The sequence below is a fragment of the Vicugna pacos genome, unplaced genomic scaffold (assembly GCF_048564905.1).
Source record: "Vicugna pacos unplaced genomic scaffold, VicPac4 scaffold_20, whole genome shotgun sequence".
NCBI classification, from domain to species: Eukaryota; Metazoa; Chordata; class Mammalia; order Artiodactyla; family Camelidae; genus Vicugna; species Vicugna pacos.
Genome location: NW_027328741.1, coordinates 60,739,725 through 60,757,385, shown reverse-complemented (window position 1 = coordinate 60,757,385; position 17,661 = coordinate 60,739,725). Strand labels below are relative to the sequence as shown.

General features: G+C 41.9%; 1 long non-coding RNA gene across 1 annotated transcript in view; it reads right to left on the bottom strand.

The window, feature by feature from the left end:
- Positions 1 to 588: 588 nt before the first annotated feature.
- The window catches only part of LOC140693786 (uncharacterized), a 252,854-nt gene continuing 235,781 nt past the window's right edge, over positions 589 to 17,661 (bottom strand). The window contains exon 4 of the long non-coding RNA XR_012069490.1: positions 589 to 849. This is a non-coding gene — a long non-coding RNA (uncharacterized lncRNA). The remainder of the gene's footprint in view (positions 850 to 17,661) is intronic.

Below are 17,661 nucleotides of genomic sequence, written 5' to 3'. Positions count from 1 at the left end.
TCTTACAGGGAATGTGGGGGTTGGGCTCTAAGCCAAGTATTGGCGTGTGCCTCTCTATGGGCAGCGGAGGTTTTTAGCCAATATCCCCCAGCCTGGGAACACATGTGCCCCCAGAAAATGTGTGGAATCTGTTTCCCCACCTCCAGCACACACACGAAGTCAAATACGGTGGAATGACTGCTGTTATTTTAGGTTCTACAAACTCTTAAATGGATTGATTTCTATCTCCATTATACAAGCACTCCTGGGTAACCTTTATATTCATGTGAGGATCAAAAGAGTACTCATTAATACTATTACCATACTTCTACTGAATTAACTCTTCTGTAACAGTATAATGGCCACACTTCTTAACAACTGCCTCTTAAGTGTCTTGTAAGTCACAAATATTTATTATAAAGAAATTATATAAAAAATAATAACAATTACAACAACTATGTTGTTTATAACGATGATAGTGTTAGCATCTCCCTCTCATATTAAACAATACCCATCACTGGATTCCTTAGGAAGCAACGCCAATGCATTTTTGGACTCTTCTAAGTCTTCACCCAATGAAGCCTTTTTACTCACGCTGGTCCACCACAGCCAGAATTGCTGTTACTTTCATGGTTGACTGCCACGCTGTGATGTTCTGGGCTTTTTCTGGCACCATGCATCTATAATTTGTAGTCAAGTTTCCACGTACCGAGTCTGATTTCCAATATATTGTTCTCCAGAGCCAACAGAGGGGCCACTGGAAAGAGGCCACAAATAATCTGGTGAACCCAAACTGAATACCTGTTTAAGGAATGGACACATAACATGGAGTGGTAGACGGATGGAAGGACAACATCAATTCCTTTACTCCTGTAAAGAGAGAGGGGCAAATGGTGAACTAAATCCCAAAGAGAAAACATATTCACGGTAATAATAATGTTTAACAGTGAAAGAATCCAAACAAAAGGCAAATATAATATCTCTGGGAAGAAGACTTATTTCAAACTGTTTCTTTCACGTATATACCCTTAGTAGGAATAACATACTTAAAAATCTTCAACCAACCATAGTTATTTGCTCATAATAAACTTGGGAATCTTGAAGCATATTATTCACTCTCAGTGTTGAAATAATGCAATCTTGGAAGATGATTTGTAATTGAGGATTAAAAAAAGAATATTGTGGATTTATCTAACAATTTAAATAGAAATAAGAAATGTACCTTTGGGAAAGCTCTGCATAGAGAATGCTGGAGGAAATGCACTGAAAATAGGCAAGTGAGCAAGCTCCCTTGAGTCTGGGAAGGTGAGTACAGCACATTCAGAAAGTCTATGAAGTTATTACAAGTCACAGAAAGGTATGCAATTAAAGTGTCTTCCTAAGAAAAATATTCTTATTCAGGAATTTTTATCTTGATATTTCTATGGTCTGTGTGGTCACAGGAAGTCAAAGTTGTGGTGGTGGCTTAGAAGTTCTTTTCTCTCTGTCTGTAATTTACAGGGCATTGCTACAGATGGGGCAGCAGAGATCTGTGGTAAGCTATTCCATGGGGTGGGGGAGCAGTTAGAAATGATAAGGCCAGAAATCTAAAAGACTTTTAGACCCTCCCCTCCTAACTGGCAGACCTTTAAAGTAAACTAGCACAGGTATGTAACTAAGCCAGAAGATGAGAGGCAAATTTAAAGTCCATTTACTGTTACTGATCAGTCAAGGGGTAGGGACCACTCTGGCCAGGAACGGCAAGACCGTGGATGGGGTGGATGTGTAGGAGGAGCTGACATTTGCTTGTGACCTGAGAGGCAGGGGTGTGTTGCATAAAAGCCGACAGTGCTGGAAAGATGCAGTAGGTCCACAGCCCAAAAGGAGCTGTCATATTCAGGGAGGTCAGAGAGCAAGAACCAGAGTTAGTGATGCCACAGAGTCAGCAGTGTGGCAGCAGTGATATCAGTATCTGTGTCCATAACCCACCTAACCCTACATGAACTCATCTGCCTACAGGGGGCAGGTAAGTAGCAGAAATGTGTGGAGTGGGTGCAGCCACTGGCAAATTGGCAAGTGGACATCCTAAGGTAACACACTGCTCACAGTCACCATATTGGAAAGAGTGCCCCACACTGTCAGATCTCCTTCTCATTGCCAGAAATTAGGAGTTTATTAGCAATCAACCCAGTTAAAAACCCAGAAAAGATATCATTATAATGACAACAAAGGCACAGACTATTCAGAAATAAATTAATTAAAAATGTTAAGATGATTCTGATAAATGACTTAAAAAAAAGAAAAAAATATGATGATTGAATGAGCAGTAGAATGCACCATACTCTTCATTGGGCAGACTCAAGCTTGGGGGACATAGAACATTATTTCTCCAAAGTAAATTTAGAATCTGAATGCAAATTTAGTTAATAATCCAAAATGGATTTAAGAAAAATATCTGAAGGGTGATCGTATTGTTCTTCCAGAAATATACACAAATATACAAATAAAATAATGAGGAGGGAAGTTTGAACTTGCAGTGTTAGGGATATTCTGGAAAAAGATTAAATAGGACCAACTCTAGGAGGCATTAATCTATGGTCGTGGAAAAAGTATAGAAATAGTGCACTGAGAGTATGAATGTAATACAATGCATTTCAAGAATAGACGTGGATATATTTGAGATTTTAGTAATATTATAAAACTGACACTTCAAATCAGTGGATTCAAGTACTGGAGTAATTAGCTAAATCATTGGAAGACCTGGCACAGTGTCCTCACTTTTGTTATTAAAATAAATTCCAGATAATTTATTAATTAAAAAATAAAATACCAGAAATAACCCAACATGATTTAATCTGTTCAGATATTCAAACGAGAAGAACTTTCTAAAAAGCTTTTGGAACAAAGACCAATAACAGCAAAGGCCTAGGAACTCATCAAGGCCAGAAACGCCCACTGTAAAACAAAACTAACCCTCGCCCAACCCTCTCTCACGGCCCTGTGTTGCTCTCTGATACTTTCTACTCTTTCTTCTTCCCTTTAAAGTCCAGTCTCTTGGAGAAGTGCCTGCGCTGATGACTCCTCCAGGGCTCGGAGCCCTGCATCCCCCACGGCCCTCACCGCGGCACTGAGACAGGAGTTGCACTGCCGGTGGCTGCGTGTTTCAAACCAGTGGGCATTCTCAGCTCCTGTTTATTTGATTACCAGGTAGCTTTTGCCATGGACAAATATTTTCCTCTCAGTGGAGTGTTTTCCCCCCTTAATTTTTGTTTTACTTAAATAAATTTAAAAAGCCCAGGCAGAAAAGTGTGTGTGCACATATGCACACACACAGATACACACAGATCTGTTTTTTAAAGGCTACCTTAGTCCTCCTCCTCCCTTTCCCCAGTCTCGGCAATTAAAGGTGGGAATTAGCCCTTGCTTTTTTGCCCCACAAACCCCCCGTTTCTCACTATGCTCCCTTTAGTCAGTGTTCAAATCCCTCTTAAGCCAGGTTACAGCCTTCTCTGTGTTGCCTCAACTAGCTTTCTCCCAACTGCTCTGCTATTCTTCTCTCTCTTGGTGGATTTCTCGTCTCCCATTTGCCATGTTCATGGCCCTTTTCCCCAGGGCCTCGTCTTCAGTCCTCCGCCTGGCAGGACTGAATCGCCCCCACGGCCTCACCCACAGCTCCTCTGAGCTCCTGACTGGTGAATCCAGCTTAACAACAGACATCACCCCTCAGATGTCCCATAGACACTTTGCACTCAAACTGCCACACACAGAACCATCTTGAAATCAGCTCTTCCCCTTACACTGCCCCTGCAGATCCTCTTTCAAGATGGGTCACTGGAAAGTCACCTCAGCAGCTCTGCGGCCCGCCGCCCCAGCCCTGCAGTCCCTACTGCAGCAGTCATCACTTCTGCCTCCCATGTCCCTCTCCCTCTGCCCAGGGCCTCTCTGCAGGCGTGTGACACTTGTTGTCTGGGTTACCTGGGTTGTTCCCAAAACATCATTTCCCCCCAAAGTATGGGCCTCTCCCAAAAATAGTATCTTCCATTCTGCTGCTAGAATAACCAGATATTCTTCAACATAAATATTATGCAATTCTCTTACTTACAAATATTCCAATATATACCTGTTTCATTAAGGATACATTCAAGTCTAAGCACACAAGGCCCATCGTGACAGAGGCCATGTGCACCTGATATTCCCACCTATGGATCCTTTGTTCTAGCCCTACTTGTTGTTCTTCAGTCTAGCCAAGCCAGTTCATGCCGTGTACACTTATGTCTCTACCTCTCTGCATGAAGTGTCCACTCCCTCTACCACACATTAGAGAGCTAACTTCCTTTCACCTTTCAAAATTCAGTTCAAATATTTCTAGCTCTAGGAAGTCCAATTTGTGTTCACCTGGTTAGCAATCCATCAACTACTCGCCAAATCTCGCCTGGCCTGGGGAGTGCAGACACCAAGTCTTATCTGTCTTGGTCTCCCCAGCAGCTGATACAGTGTTTGGCATAGCAGGTGCTCAGTGTTTTTTGGATAGATAAACGAATGAATCGGTAAAGAGATGAGAGGTCTACAATCCCCCCCAGTTACTCAGCTGCCATTTTGGGAAGTTCATTCTGCAGAGTTAAGGAAATGTCAGTGCAGGTGGTGGGCAGACAGAACAGAGGTGAGGGCGTGGGGGAGACAGGCCTGGTCCTGGAGAGCGCAGGAGAGGCGTGGGTGGGATAGCACTGGAGAGAGAGGGAATGGACGGTTCGGGTGCAAGGAGATGTTGAAGAACAACTGATATTAACTGCAATAAATTAAATGGAGAACATAATATATGAAGGGAAGATCAAGTTAACACAGCAAGGGTGGAAAAGGCAGTACCAGAGACAAAGAGCTCTCACTTCATCCCTCACAGCATTTCACTTATGGCGCCCGCCCTCTGGGAAGGCAGCGTCAAATTTTTGAGAGACTGGTGTTTGTGCTGTGGGTGCTCTAAGTGCAAAACGGTATCTTATGGCTTCCAGATTTTAAGACTGATAGATAATTTCTCTTATGTCCCATGTCTGAGTTCTCAGACAGCAGGATCTTTCGCTGGTGTGGGGAGAGCTATTGTGGTTAACAACTCAGGGTTACTCTAATAATCTCAAAGGACAGTGGGGAATTCACTAAAACAAATAAAAGAGAAATTTCACTCAGAAAAAGCCATATGCCATATAGAACCTTGTGGGGGCCTTGGGGGCAATATTACCGCCAACTCATCTAACAGTTTTATGTGAGTGTGTTGAAACTCCAAGCTCAAGTCACTTAAACACATATGAGGCCCAGGGTCCAGGCTGTGGTGCTCCAGACAATGACGGGAGGATGAAAAGCCTGACTACAGCCTCCGACAGGATCAGTCCAGCCACGAAGCACAATGGACACGGACACGATCATGCACCATCAAGACAAGAATCAAGTGCAATTCATGCCTAGACAGGAGAGCAGATAATCTCTAAAAAGTGGAGGGGTCCCTGCCAAGGCTTGGCAAGAGTCCTTCCAGGCAGAAAAGCAGAGAAAGATACTTCAGGCGAAGGAGACTAGGGTTGGTGGCTGGGTGCGAGGCCTAACGAAGCACAGGTGGAGGACTCCAGGGTCATCTGTCAGTAGCTGTTCCCCTTCAGCAGCTAAGAGGCATAACTAAAAAGGCAGGTGGGGTGACATTAATGATCATGGGAAAAACTGGGAGGAGGAAACTGAGGTCAGGAGATCACCACCAAAGGCAATTTATTTTAGAGGAACAAAAATAATTCAAAAAGCACTTGGAAATTCTACCTCCCATGAATGAAAAGAACACAATATAAGTTTCACTCCAGCGTTGAATACAGAAAAACAGACTGCCTACTCTCAGAAATGGATTCAATTTTCTAATTCGTCAGGGATTATTTAGATAATAGGAAAACAAATAAATCTGAACAATCTCTCTAGAATAGCTGTTACTCCATCCTGTTATGTAGGGAGAATGTAATTTAGGAAAAAGTAAACTCCCTCTATCTGTAGACTTATAAACAGGAAGCACAAAGGGGTGCCTTTGCAGACATGAACCCGCATGCATAAATGCAAAGCCTATTGACCCAAATCCTTTCTTGTCTCCTAAGCTTAAAAAAAAAAAAACTACTTCAAGGCAGTGGTGAGCTGAAAGGGCTCAGATACAAAACGTGCACTTCATCAGCCTTCTAGTAGATAAAAGTGCGCCATGCATAATAGAAAAGATAACGTTTCCTATGGAAATCTATTTTGAGATGCAACAATTTAAAGGCAAATGAGAGCTCAAAACCAAGTTCAACCAAAGAGAAACCAAGCCCAAACAAATGTACAGAAATGGACAAAGACATTGGAGAAGGAGGGGATGTGTGCTCTACCGATACTCCAGATCAACAAATTCATCTTGAATTCAAGCCAGTGATGTGCCATGAGGTCACTCAAGGAATCAGGCAGAAACCATATCAAAGGCAGGTGTGAGATGTGGAAGGGGTGACCCTGTGAACCTTGCTGCAATGAGGCAGGATGCCCTTGCGGGCTTTCTGCACAGGCCGGCTGGCTCACATGACTCTGTTTAGAAGGATATCAGCCAGCAGCTGTGCCACACGGGCTACAGCCCGAGCTGAGTCACATCTAGTAACGGTTCTGAGTTCATCTTCAAACGACATGACCAGAAGGATCTGAGAATCAATGGTGCAGACGTATCTGAATGAGTATTCCATTTCATTCCTTGGCAGTAAACATTCAGCTTTGTACAACATAAATATTGACAAAGATACACACAGGCACCCTATTTGAAAGCCTGACTGCATAATTGCATCTAATGGAGAAAAGCGGGCTCCGTGTCGGTATGCTAGGTCATTGTTTGGCTCGGTAACCGATGCTTCTGAGACCCAAAGCATATTCTAGTATAACCGACAGCACAGAAATCTCCACTGATGACTTACTCATTTCAGGGTATTCATAAAATAACCCCAGTTTGCCCATGGGATACAGACGGTTGTCCCATTCCCATCGTGGGGTGGTCTGTTCTGCTTCTGGAACTGTGGCACCATTAGATTAATGACCCAGCTGTCAAACAGATCAAATTATAAGGCAGGATATTATCAGACCAAGGTCATAAAAGTATTACTGACATTTCAAGCTGAACACATCATCTTCCCAAGAATTTAATTTCTTGTTTTCAGGATAAATTTCTTTTTATTGCTGCCTCCCTACCCTCAAAAATTGTGAAAACTAGTCCTGACCACGTACCTTGGGTTTACCAAAATTGTAACGACTACTGCTACTTTATCTCCTACCTCCTTTTCAGGTGGGCATTTTAGGTTTTAGAAGATGCCTTCCCTCATTTGTCTTTTTTACCCCCATTTCTCTGCTATTATCCACCATGGCCTTTCCAGTCTGAAAATCTCACAGAAAATAAGTAAAAGACAGAAATACAGGGTCTGTGAGCCCGTGATAAGTGCTGCGGAGGAAAATAAAGGAGGGTGAGGAATGTGTGCTAGGGAGGAGTGGGGATGGGGCAGTGACCTTTGAATAAGGCAAAGAAGGAAACAAAGGGGTGGGCAGAGGAGGGGCAGAGGGAAAAGTGATTACAGGCCTGGAGGTCTCTCACGCTGGAAAGACAGCATGGAGACTGGTGTGGGCCACAGTGAATAGGAAATAAGTGGTGGTTTTGGGGGTGGAGCCTTAGAGGCTGCCATGAGGATGTGGGCATTTTTCCCTCTGAAGGAATTGCGGAGCCATGGAGGGTCACCGAGCAAAAAAGTGATACTCTAACATTGGATAGAACAGGTCCAAGACCCTAATTTAAGCTGAACAAATCAAGGGCCAGAGAAGTGGCATGCCACCTCAAATTCAGTGCAGAGCTTGAAAGAAACACAGCCTCGACTCGCAGCCCAGTGCTCTGCCCCCTTCTGGATGCTGTCCCACAGAGCTGACTCTAACGTTATGTTTTTTCCTCACTCAGAGGCTTGTGGGCCAACTGAATGCTTTCCCCTTTTTCAAATGGCAATTTTTCCTGAAAGGAAATCAGAGTTGGCAGTGAAACAAGGCATGGACCTGTAGCCTACAGAGCTGTTGTCCCTGAAAGCAACAGCTGGCGCGTGGTTTACTCGTGGAGTTCAGCAGAAGAGACAGAGCAACAACAGACAACTTAGCGTCTGGCTGAGCTTCGACTGACTGCACTGCACGTTTGGATGGATTTCAAATTTGGACAGTGAGGCGGCTTCACATGAAAGGCAGGTGTATACATCATACATGCCCACACGTCTGTATGCATACACACGTAGACACACACAGAGCATATGATGTGACTTGTAAAGAGCTGCCTCTTCTTGGTTTCCCACGGCCTCTAATCTCAGCATTAAGCTTTCACTGGCCATGCTCCCAGGTTTGCTACGAGATTTCTTTGCAATGGAACATGCCCTTCGCTTCACAAACTTTCCCCACTTCTTTCAATGACATTAGGGGAAGAGCAGGGAGCACTGGGAAGTGCTGGGGATATGGACTCGAGATACTCCTGAATCTGAATCCACACTTCATGGCTTATTTTTTATTTAACTTTATTTACATTCAAAATGCAACTGTTGCAGATCTCAGAAGATGATTTACACTCACTGCTATGGCAGAATGTTGCGGTTAGTAGACCCACCACTGGATCCTCTTATTCAACACATTCTTCCAATAATTCAGATATTACTGTATCACAAATGCCCATTTCTATATTTTGATATCTGCTTTCCAGTATAATTATCTTCCTTCTTTATTCTCTAAATCTTATGATTTTAAAACATATTTCTGAGAAGTGTTCCACAGGCACTTTGCATATGGTAATTTGATAAAGAGATCCTGGAGATCAAAACCACATTTAAATCCTGAGATAAACTCAACTGTGTCATATACATGTCTAGGTTTAGTCTGCTTACTTTGTTACTTTGTTTAGTAATTTTTGTTTCAAACAACAAGATCCTTCTGTATAGCACAGGGAACTACACTCAATAACTTTTAATAGCCTATAGTGGAAAAGTATATGACAAGGAATATATATATATATATATATATATATATATATGAATCACTATGCTGTACAGCAAGAATTAACACAATATTGTAAACCAACTATACTTTCAACAAAAAAAGTTGAAATAAAATTGAGAGATGAAACTTCAACTGCCCAGGCTGCTGTCAGGATGAAATGATTCAAAGCAGGCCAGGTATTAGCAACCCCCCTGACACATCAAAACCCCATGGGGGATCTTCCTTTTGAGCAGCACTGGCTAACCGGCTGTGGTCACCTGTAAATAGGGTTAAAGTCACTTAGACCCTTGGCTTGGGATCACCGTGGCCACAGGGTTGGGGGTCACTGCAGCACCTACCAGAATGATGGGGCCAGCCTGCTGCTGAAGCCGCTCCCCAGGCCGCAACCCAGAGCACTGCAGGCAGGTCTGAGGTCCGGCCGGGGGCGCGCAGCTCCACAGCCACTCGGAGCCCTGCGGTGGGGGTGGCGCTGGGACCACGCTCGTCCATCACCCTCCCTATCACCCAGACTCGGGATTCTCCTGGGGGAATTTTTCTCTGCCTCATACTTCCTGTCTCAGCCTCTTGTGGAATCCGGTCCATGTCACAGGGAAGCAGGGCTTTAACCCTCCGGGACCTAAATCAATCACGGTATGGATCCAGGGTGAAACTTCCATGTTAAATCACCTGGCGCTCCCTTCTTGTGCTGAAATGCCCTCCCCTGTCGATGGCATTAGGTCGTATTAGAAGTCCCGACTTGCTTGTCCTTAGCTAAGACTCTGAGCTTCTTGCTCAGTCTTCCTGAGTGGAACCACTCATCTGTGGCAGAAAAGCTTGGGCTCTCGTCTACCTATCATTGTCCACGGTCTTTTGGGTTTTCTGTTGGTTTAAGGTTCTCATGCAGGGATATCAATTTGCACATGAGAAGCACCTGTAGACATTTAAAAAAATACAGACACTGGATCCTCCCCCCTCTCCAGCCAAGGCTGGAAGCTTTCTTCCTCTAGCAGGGGTTACACAATCATTTCCTTGGGAATTGACCACACATATTGGCATAATCATAGTAAATTGCCCTTTACACTGTGCTTGCCACGTGGCATTTTCTACTTCATGTTGTCTTTTTACCTTCATTATCACATTTAATCCCTGAATTATAGATTATCACCATTTCTGTTGAGGACACTCCTACTTGCTAATCTTGAATACAAGTATCTTTGATTCTCTTAATCTATTTCATTCCTGAGTTTCCTGTTCCTGAATTTAAAGAGTGAATTATGGACACATGTATTTAAGATTCTCTTATTATATTTCTCTGACTCATCCTCTAACCAAATCATATCTGGAGAAGAGAGATTTTCTCTTTTAAACATTTGCTTTTTCTTATTATATAGTAGTGCATACACACAGTGGAAAATGTAGAAAACATATAAAGTAAGAAAATTACAGCCATACATTATCTAAACACCAAAGGACAATGCTATGTCATTTTGGGCATTTAATTATTTTTCTTAATATTTTATCATAAAATTTCCCTAGGAAAGTTGCTTAACCCTGGAATTGTACTAGCCTTTTGTCCAGTACAGAATAACATTCCCAGAAATGACCCCAACATCAAAATAGTATGTGAGGCTGGGAAGGCCACAGGGCACTCAGCTTATTCTCTGAGTCCTACAAAGAATGCTGTTAATTCACTGATGTTACGCATTCGATGCCTGTGAGTCACTCACTCACTCAGCTGGCTTGGACTGAGACCTACGTTATACCAGGTGCCAATCCAAGTGCTGGGGAGACCCCAGAGGGAGCCTGGATCACGGCATCACTCTCCTTCTTCATTTACTCCCAGATTCCTACTCAAGAAACCCACATGGGATTGGGGGGGTGGAGGCAGGTGAGATATAGTGAAATTCATTTCATTATGTTCCTTTAGACATATTTGAATAGCATGAAAATAGTCGCTAATTTTGATAAGTTTTCTTTTCCCTTCCTATGTATTTTTGAGGATGGGTATAGCTTTGGTGCAGCAAGAGTAATTGATAGATCTTTGGTATGCTAAGATTTTATATGAAAAATTAAGAATGAAACTGCACTTAAACAAAGAGAAGAGGCAGTGAGGAAAACACAAGCCACCCTCGAACTTGGCTACAATTCAGAATTCCTGGTTTTCAAAAAAGGGAATCATAATTCAAAATAAATTCCCTAAATATTTTAGCCCATATTAGAAATACATGGAGGCAAAGTTCAGCTCACTGGAACCTAGAACAATGTGCTTACTTAAGCGAAGGTATAAACAGACCACAGATACTATAATGCATCCTTTAATTTAAACTAGTTCATGTGAGCAAGTTTCATTTCACATGAATTGCTCAGTACCAGTTTAGGAAATATATCCTTCTTGATTGGTAAAAATAGCTCACGGATAACCAGATTCAACAAAATTTAGTGTTCAATAATTTACTTATTTCCTTCAGGAAATGCTTTTGAGTAATCTGAGTTAAGTATTTCCTCTATCTGATCTATTTCTTTTCACAGAGAAAAGTAGTACTATTTGCACATGACCTACTTTTACTCCTCTGGAAATATCTGACTGTGAGCTCAGGGTAAGTGTTGTCTACTGCACAGTAGGGAAAAAAAAGATTCATTTCACAGCGAAGATCAGAATCTTTTTTTGAGGGGCGTAGTGAGCTGGGGGACAAGGGAAATGCCTTTGGTTTCAAGACAGACCCCAGGAATCCATACTGAAGCTGAAAGATGAAGCCCTTGTGAAGAAATGTGGAAGGACACACTGACACCCAAAGGTGTTCACTCTGTAAAAACACAAAGAAAGAAAGAAAAAATAATTTAACTGCCCTATAAAGAGAATGGACAGAAACTTGGTAATAAGGGAGAGAGAAGGAAGGTTAGGGAAGGGAGGAGAAACAATGAAAGGGAACTTGGATGCGGTGGGCAGAATAGCAGGTTTCTGGAGCCTACAATGAAGGATGATAAGAAAAAAAGTAAAGTTTAAAAAAGTTACAAAGTTTAAAATAGTTTAAAAATTAAAAAACGAAGTTAAAAAATAAATTTTTTTATAGTGGCATGGAAGATTTTAAAATCATGGAGGTTTTTTATTTCAAAATTCAAGTTGTTTGAGTTTCTCCCCCATTCTCCAAACAACAGTAAGACCTGCTTGTGTAAGTGGTTTTGGGGGACACCACAGAGAGGGGCGAGCTCAGCAGTTAGGTTGGCCAGGAGCAGAATGCTGGTGTGGAAGGCAAGACAGAAGAGAGTTCAACAGTTTCATGAAAACAGAAACTCAAAGCCAGAAATTATCTTAAAAAGGTTAGTGTGGTAGGCAGAAAAATGTCCCCCCCCAAATATGTCTATGTCCTTATCCCCAGAACATAGGAAGAGGTCAGATTCCCTGGCAAAGGGTACCTATGGTTGCAGATGTGGTTAAGGTTGCTAACCAGTCGACCCTAAGAGAGACCAGCTGGATTATAGATGTGGGCCCAGTGTAATCACCAGAGTCGTTAAAGGAGGAAGAAGGAGGCAAAAGAGGGGAGAGAGGAGAGGAGATCTGACCACAGGATCAGAGTCAGAGGCACACAAACATGCTGACCTTGAGATTGAGAAAAGAGGTCACTGGCCAAGAGATGGAGGTGGCCTCTGGAAGCCAGAAAAGTCAAAGATACAGGTTCCCCTGAGACCTTCAGAAACAGCCGTGCCAACACTTTGACTTCAGCAGGCTTCTGCGTTCAAGAAAACTACAAGTTTAAATTTGTGTTGTTTAGTGGAGACTTTTTCTTTTTTCTTCCTACTACCATGACGTTTGGGGATACTAGTTACAACAGCAACAAAAAGCGAATACAGTAAGCTCCTTGAAATGTTTAGAAATTGCAGATAACACTGGACTGTCCACTTTGATGTGGGATTGTGCTTATGTGAAAATCAAAAGGACAGTGTGACCTTGGCTAACATCTGCTTTTCTCATTTTTAGGAAGAGAACAATAAGTCAAAATCTCTGTAGTTATTATTTTAGACAAGTGTTTCTTAAAACGTTATGTAACCCTGTGCCTTAGGAACCCAAGAGAGTCTCTGTTCTTAGATGAACATGGATTCAGAGAGACAGGGTTTTACATCTGAGTCCCACAGTGGTCTCTTACTGGCAATGAGAGCTTGGGCAAATCAGTTACCCTCTTTAAGCCACAGGATCTTCATTTGCAAAAGGAAGATAAGAATAAGGATTGTTTGGGTGATTAAATTGTACACACACACACACACGCACACATACATATATGTACAACATTTAATACAGTGACTAGCACATACTAGGCACTCAACAAATTCCTGTTATGGATTTTTAAATGCATATATAAAAGGAGGAGAAATTTGCAGGAAGTTGTGGGAAAACTTAGTTCATGGCCCCAAAAAGGGCCATCTCTCAATGGGCTCTGATCCGTCAGTCCCCAGTGGTGGGCTAATAAGCAGAGACTATAGCACTTGAGGATTTATGTTAAACATAAAAAGGAAGGCATTTAAACATAATTATTAAACAGCAGGTACGTTTATACTGTTGGCTGTATCATCCTATCTGGAGAGCTTTAATAAGCAGAGAGTCTCCCCTGTTCTAGAGATGGCCAAGCAGGAAAATGACGTGGGTCGGTGGGCCGTTCTCACCCCAAGAACACATGACTGAGTACTCACAGAAGCAACACCTCTTGTATGTTATTCCAGATGGACTGTCCTCCCATGATTATTGTCAGCTGTGTCATCAGTTCAAGGATACAGCCACTTGGGTCACACTGGAATATTAGAAAGAAAATCTCATTTAAATTTTAGATAGCTCTAATATGAAATAAAGTCATTATTTTATGCCTAAAAAAATCAAAGGAACAGAGAGTAAAGACACTCTTCATTGGGCAACTAAGAGAAAACCTGAAACAGATTAGACTGTCAGAACACAAAGCTGTATTCACACCTCTTCATTTCTGTATTTTTACAGGGAATACATCAGATCTCATGGATAAGTCACAAATCTGCCCTTAAAGAATGTGATGTAGAAACATGAGGAGTAGTAGTTGACAAAATGGAACAAGAGCACCTTCATGGCTGGGTTTTTCTCATAGTCAGTCTGGTCCTTGGGAGCTCTGCAGCTAGAATAAAGAAAAGGTAAGTCTGTAAAACTGTGAACGGCTTTGAGACCCTAATCAAAGCCATGGACACATGAGTTAACACAATAAATATGTATGTATGTATGTATGTATATATATATTACGCAATTCACACTGTTTTCATATCAGCTGTTTTGAATTTCTTAACATATCCACTATGTTAATTCCAACTGTACACAGTGTTGTAAGAGTTTCTCCCACTAAGAACGCAATATCCCACAAGGCAAAAAAAAAAAGTCATCCGTTCCTTAAAATTTATAAGCACAACAGTATCCAATGGGCAAGAACTGTCCTCTGTCAGGTGTAATTTGAAAGAAAGCTACTTCTAAACATCCTGCTAAATAATATTCTCTTGTCTCCCTGAACGGCAGTAAGGTAGGACTATTGAAGAAGACAAACAAAACACGGGGCAACTTGCTAGAAGCATTTGGGGAACAGAAAACGGGTCATCCTCCTAGTTCAGAATTTGAATTGGTCTTAGTATTTTCAGAAGATGACCACTGAGCAGACCACTGGGAGAACCACCCAGCCACATGCAATGTGTGGGAAGCACTTAACTTAGGCCGCTAAGCTGCTGGGTGGGATACAAGCCAGAGAGAAGAAACATTTATTATAGAAGCCGCAGCTGATGAGAATGGAGCTACACTAACAGGAACAGCATGGGGGGAAGACACATAAAACTGTGATTATCTGTCCTCTCCGTAACGCACAAGCAAATCTCCCACTGGAACCACGACACTCTTCCACTTATTTGCAATACAGAGACTATTTACTTTCAACAGTAGGGTACATTATCTAATGTAATTGAAATTATTATTAAACACTGACATATTTACACAGAGCTTGGACATTCTAAAGCGTCCTTTGTCCCTTTTACTAATGCAAAAATGGAGCTAATTCACTTCTCATATAGGCTAGAGGAAATACGTTTACACTTGAAGTTAACTAAAGACTGTAATGTACTGCAATTGAAGTGCCTAAAAGATAGTCTCTGTTTTGACCTGGTTCTAAAACTTGTGTAGAAATTATCTCAGCTGCAGGAGGAGCTTACCAGAGTCAGTCATCATGACTGCCACTTTCTCATATATGGCGTTCAGGGTCATGAAGATGATAAAACTGATGAGGGAAGCAGTGATGGGCGTGGCCCACCTGCACAGTCAGGTACTTTTGGATTGGGTCTGTTCCACTCAGGTTCTTGGGAAGTTTTGTAGGAAATACAGTGAACAGTGAAAGTCCGTAGACAATGATCCCAATAACTGAAGCAATGGTCAACAGGACCTGACAACCCAAAAACCCAGCAGCATGAGACTCACTAATGATCGTATTTTTACACAGAAAACTTGCCCCCAACCCAGCTTAAACAGAAAACATGCATGTGTTGTAAACCTCACATAAACGTGAGATGTGATATAAATCACACGTAAATGCATAAGAGACGTGAATATCAGGCATGTTAAATTTTAGGGGAGGAGGAATGCAAGATGTCAAAAAGAATGAGTGCATCCACTAATGTAATACGCTGACAGCAGGAGCCTCTGTGTGCAGGGCGTAGGGAATATATGGGAACTCCAATTTCTGTGAATTTTTCTGTAAACCTAAAACTGCACTAAAGAAGGAAGCCTGTTAAGTATATTTTAATGGGTGAAAATGGGGTAACTATTGGCATGTTCTTTTGGAGGGAAGTCTGTGATAGCAGAACCAATGAAAGTATCCCTTCTACATCTGTAGAATTACTTAGGTTATGAACTAGTTGTAACCCATGAAGGGGATATTCTTCCTTTCAAGGGAGAACCTATCACCGATTCAGGGGTCAGCAGGTACTAGCTGACTTCTTCATTCTGAATAGGACCAGTGAAGCTGTGGGCATGCCCTGAGGGAAACAGTGGAAGTGACAGCAGGTCTCTGCTGATGAAAGCTTCACATGCTTTTCATACTCATTGAGATCTTAAAGTGGCAGTTATTCCTACTCCCTGCATTTGCACAAGATTCATGTCCCTGATCCACTGTAGATCTGACTGCGTGGACCCAAGGGCAGCGGGGGTGTCTGAAGCATAACTTGCACGTGGCTGATAGGGTTTCAGTTCCTCACTAGGCAGGTTTTTTTCTGGCCACTGAAGAATGCACATTAAAGATCCCATTTTTAAACTGTTTTCCTTCCATCTACCTTCTTGGTCATAGTCCAGAAGCATGTACTCAGTGTCCCTGGCTGCTCCTGATGGCTGCCCCAGAGAGAAAGCTACAAAGAATGTGAATTTCAGGACTAAGTGAACCACATCATGTTATTTATAGTAACAGTGGGCCGCTGGCTTGCACCTGCAGGGGAGAGCAGTGGGAGTGTTTACAAGCACCTCCCGGAGCCACACTCCTGCATCTGGATCCCAGCTCCGAAGCTAGCTGTGGGGCCTTGTGTAAATTTCTTAACCTCAAGGGGCTTCAATCTCCTCACCCATGTAATGGGGGAATAACAATAGCAATTTATAGGACTATTGTGATGAATCAATTATTTACTAATTGTGAAAAAATTTGGAACATTAACCACAGGCATGTGAAAAACTCTACCTAAGTATTAGCTACAAATATGGTGACCAAAGTCTTAAAAAGGTGGTTTTCTTAGTTTTTAAGCCATCAGTTTGTAGAGAAAGCATTTTATTTTCTCCTCTACTCTCTTTCATCATCCTTTTCTTCACAGTTAAATCTTCATGCTTGTGAAAGGAATAACTTTTTGGTGTGTGTGTGATTAAATGTGAAAATTAGTTAAGGCTGAGAAAAATGTATTATAGAAGGTATATTAAGCCTTCCTCTCTTGTACAGCACATAAAGGCCATTTAAATAGTATGCATTTTTTAAAAGTCTGCATAATAATTTTTTAATTATGTATTAAGTAAACATAATAGTTAAGATTCCTTAAATGCTTACTATTGCTTCAGCACACATCTATTTTTCAAAATCCTCACAATCACCCTGTGGGGAAGGTAATATTATATCTCTTTTACAGATGAGGAAATAGAGCCACCTGGAGATGATGCAATTTGCCCCAAATGAAGCAACTTTAAGTGAAAGTACTGAAATACTCAGAGAACCCAAAGACACACTAACTGTATAGCACTGTCTCCTACATGGTCTGTAAAATCAATTCTAATTCATTTCAGAACTTTTACAAACTTGACACATTTCCATTATTCTTTGAAACACTTAATGGGTTCAATATTTCTTAAGAAACAGGAAAGCTTTCCATTCTCCTTCCTCAAGTTTCTTCTTATTTATCATCTTTTCTGATCATAAATTTAACATTTGCTCATTAAAGAAAATTTGAAAGTACTCAGTAGTGGACAGAACTGCTGTCCTGGATCTGTCCCCAGTCTTAGAAGAGGACCCAGAACTTGCTTTAGGATAAGTAACCTCCATTTTGTTTCTAGTCCTGTGATTTAAGCTCGATTGACCCACTCTTTCTGAAGCACCAGAAGTAGATCTCAGTTGGTTTAAGACAAATAATACCCCTCATTCTATTGGCCTCGCACATGATTGGAGAATTGGC